The following is a 4,771-nucleotide window of genomic DNA, read 5'->3' as shown; positions in this document are numbered from 1 at the left end:
GTGATCCGCCGTACTTTGACCCTGACGAAGCACGCGCGGTGCTGATTGAAAATTATTATATGCTAAAACATGCTCTATTTCGTTTTTAAAAAGAGTAATTTTGAGCATTTTAATGACTTACGAATGTGTACACATACGTCTTAACGTCCGTGCGCACGGTAATGATATTAATACAGTGTCACAAACCCAAAACATGTAACCGAAACGTAATTTCCAGCTTCAGTACGTGCTGTTGGCGTGGAAATGAGGTTACGGCGCGTAAATTATAAAAATTTTGGAATATTGAAAATGACCTGAAACGTGCTTTAAATTTTCTGAAAAGTTATATTAACAATTTTAAAATTTTAACGCACAAGTACGAATACCTTATACGACGTGCCCGAGGACGGTAATGGCACATTTACTTAAACCTTGTCAAGATTAATTTAAAACCCCCTGTTGGTTGGTAATGCCACACGAATTTTCCCTTTACAGTATACGAACTATCGGTCTGATAGCGTCGAAATACAGTCTGCCGCCCTCTATTTTAATTTTTTTTACATCTTTCAAAATGAAAAATAAAGGGACACTTCTGAAAGAGAATTGTCTCAGCTATAACATACTCACAGGTGGAAGACAATCGATCAAGAATAAGCAAGATACGTTCAAATAAGTTGAAAAATAATGACGTCATAAATAAAATTTCAGATTTTAAAAAATTAGTTAGCAATATGATGACGTCACAATGTCCGATTAGACATAAAAATCTATAAAATCATATCTACAATTCATGTGCTTTCAGAATATGTAATAAAAATTAGGGGTTACCTTTCATCCTAAGGAGCTATAACTGATTAAAAGAGTAGGCATAATTTTAAATATACATTGACGCACGCGTACGCGCACGTTAATTCGCTTGAACGGAAAATTAAGGTACCTGACATTTAAGCATGACCTGAAGTTTATACCCACTAAATATGATACAGAAATCACGACTGATTAAGGTGATTATGGGTTCTTCAAAGGCTTGACGAAAGAAAGATGAGGGGGTAAGCAAAACCCTATATTTGCGACGAGTGACTGGTTTGGCTTGTCTTTGCCACATATGTTGACCATGATGACGTCATAAAAATGTAAAGAAATGCAACATATATGAAAGAGAATTGCCTTAGCTACAACATACTCAAAGTTGGAAGACAATCGATCAAGAATAAGCGAGCTACGCTCAATTGCGCATTTGTCAAAATGACATCATCGATAATATTCAGTTTGTTGAATTCAGATGGCAATATGATGAAGTCATGACGCGCACGCGTAAAATTAGGGTACATTACATTTAACATTACATTACATTTTTATTGACTTGAAGTTAATGCTCACTTAATACGATTTCGAAATGGCAATTGGTTAGGCTGATATGATCGATAATGTAAAATTGCTCGTAGATGACGTTACGCATAACTGCGCACTGTGAAAACCTTATTGTGACTAATATATTCCAGGCCAAGCTAAATGTTTGCAGTGCAGATTAAAAACAAAAGAATTTTGATTCAAAGTTGCCAACGAGAATGTTTTTACTGATAATTGATCAGAACAAGCTACCGTATTAAACGAAAAACATTAATACTGAGACTTGATCAACCTGATATCAACAACCAGTCCTTATGAAAAGACTGCTGAAAGTAAGTAATACGCCAAAGTAGTAATCAGTTTTATATAACATCCAAAATCATTTCTGATGGTATTCATACTGTACAGTACATACACCATGGATACAGAAACTCCATGCATATAACAAATAGATTCTTTTGTTCTCATTTTGGTAAACTAATTGAGTCTTAATGTACCTTATCTCATGCTGCGGTTCAACTACCTCGAAAAATATCAGGCCAATGAAACAGTTAACTATTGTGTCCTACAGTACTTATTTAAATTTTAAAAACCATGTGTCTTTCTGACGTTTTAAAATATATATCCAGATATCCAGCTATAGATAAATTTGCTATATATTAATCAGTGGAAAAATATTATTGAAAACAAATTTCTAGGTCACTTTAGGTCATTTAATACGTATTCTCCTTCATTATGAGAGTGAAAAATCAAGCGATATTTGTTCAACTCAAATTTCTAGGTCATTATATAATCTGGCTCTCTCAGGATAAAAAACAATAGAATTTCTTTTATATTCTTGTTAACTTAGTTTGTTTTTTTCTTCGAAAGATTGCATCCCTTATGTCCATTCTTTAATATTACTGTAAATGTGGTCATACATCTACAAAAAAAAAATGTGGTTTTCATTCTTTTTTCGTTTCCTATTTTCATAATTTTAAAGATGATACTGTATTTTATGTTAAATTTAATCATTTTTGGTAATTTAATTACTGGTCACATTTTGTCCATTGCTCACATAAAATTTTTTCATGTATTATGGGTCCAGCTCTGTGTAAGGATCATAACTTTGGAGAAACATTGGTCAACATTTTATAATAATAGGGACCGTGTGAAACAATACGATAATTTGCATTGTAACTTTACAAAAACATAACTAAATCTATTTCTACTCTTACAGACAATGTATTGTATATTGTATTCAAGCCTCTCGGGAAAAGATAATAGGACCATGTAAAACAATGGGATAATTTAATTGTAACTTTACATAAACATAACTAAATCTATTTCTAAAAAAATATTGTGTATATTGTATGCAAGCAGTCAAATTGGAATTAAATCCAAGCTTTTTATGCCTAATAACCTAAGAACTTTTTGTATTTTCAATTATTCTACAGTTGCTGAATACACTCACCACACGCACACAAAGAACAGTCCTATCTTTCACAAAATTCATGATCCTACATACAGTATGTATAATCTAAAAAATATTAGGCATAGAAAAATCCAAGAAAAATTTAACACTACATTTCACAATCGCTTTTCACTGTAACTTTGAACCTGTCTAATTAAATAATTATAAAAATGCATGACTAACTAAATGAATGATAAACTATAAACAAATAAAGTGACATAATTATGCAACAATCTTTTTACTCTTGTATGATGATACATATTTATTTTTTCTTTCAGCTTTAGATGTTTTGAAACTTTGTACTGTGAGATGACATTTTTGTTTGACCTAAACCTGGAATTTAAAGTACAAACCTAGCATTAAATACTGTCTACTTTATAGTTTAATTTAATTGCTAGGCAAGGAGAATGAAGTATATATTACATACTGTACAATTCCTAGTAACCAATATAGTACTACTATACTGAGATAGGAGACAGCACACCCCCCGCCTGGTATACAGAGGATACCACTACTTCTAAACAATTAAACTTTAAAGGCAAAATCTTAAACAGTACTAAAAATATTTAAGTTAAATTCTTTAAAACATAAAAAGTTCTGCATTTCCAAAATTACGAAAATAATAAGATAAAGGCCTAATAGATTCATATTGGGACAATATCTAACACATGTCTTCAACGGGGATGAGCAGGATCAGTTCATGCACTGGTCGAGAAAGTATCTTGGTAGAAGAACCATCCCTACAAACTTTTATATCCACTTTGCGCACCAACTTGTCGCTACTCTCGATAGCCTTTGTGACTCTACCCATTGGCCAGTTGTTTCGGTGGATCTCCTTCTCTTTAATTAAGACGAGGTCTCCTTCCTTCATGCAGCGGTTGACACGGTGCCGCTTTCTTCTTCCTTGTAGGAGTGGAAGGTATTCGTTTTCCCATCTTGACCAAAAGGTGTCAGCTAGGTATTGAACCTCCTCCATTGTTTCCCAAATAAGTCGTTCTTGGTGTAGTTGCCAGTAGGAGCCCCTGCGAGTTGTGTTTTTTGTGTTAAAATCATATTTGCTGTCACCTCGGCCATAAGGGTAGTTAGAACTTCATGGGTTAGTTGAATCGGACCCAATTCAGCAAACATATTGTCTAGGATGCGCCTAGATATGCCTATCATCCTTTCCCATGTTCCCCCCATATGAGATGAATGGGGAGGATTGACAATTGACAATCCATTGACAATTATTTTCAAGGAGGTACTTCTTGATCTTCTGGTCAGTAACGTTCAAAGGTATTCCAATCTCGTTACAGGCGCCGACGAAGTTCGTCCCACAGTCAGAACGAATTTGTTTTGCCGGTCCCCGGATGGCTAGAAATCTTCGCAATGCATTGATAAAACTTGACGCTTCCATGGATTCTGTAACCTCAATGTGAATAGCACGGCATGATATACATGTGAATATGACAGCTCATCTTTTGCCTCGTGCTTGACCTCCTCTGGTTTTGCGTGTGGAAACGACCCAGGGCCCGAATGCGTCGAGGCTTACATATGTAAATGGGCGTGCAGGGGAAAGCCGCTCGACAGGTAGATCTGCCATCTTTTGAATCTGTTCTTTGCCTCTGCACTTTCTACATCTAACGCACTTGTCGATAATACTGATAACTCTACTCTTCTCTCCAACAATCCAATATCCTGCACTTCTGATTGCTCCACGTGTGAAGTGTCTCCCTTGATGCTTAACTTGTGCGTGATAATAATGGATTAATAAGTCAGATACATAGTGGGATCCTGGAATAATTATAGGATGAGCAGCACGTTCTCCAATTCCAGCATTACTGAGGCGTCCACCGACACGAAGAAGCCCTTTGTCATCTATATATGGATCTAGCTTAATGAGTGGACTCGCCTTTGGAAGTGGTCGTCAGCTTTCTAACAGGTCCAATTCTGCTTTGAACACAGTAGACTGGGTAGTGCGTATAACAATTTGACTTGCCTCAGCTAAGT

This window comes from Anneissia japonica, unplaced genomic scaffold, assembly GCF_011630105.1.
Source record: "Anneissia japonica isolate Jap-2015-1 unplaced genomic scaffold, ASM1163010v1 scaffold3220_len204154_cov177, whole genome shotgun sequence".
NCBI classification, from domain to species: domain Eukaryota; kingdom Metazoa; phylum Echinodermata; class Crinoidea; order Comatulida; family Comatulidae; genus Anneissia; species Anneissia japonica.
The sequence above is the reverse complement of the archived record's forward strand: the minus strand, read 5'-3'. Positions refer to the sequence as shown.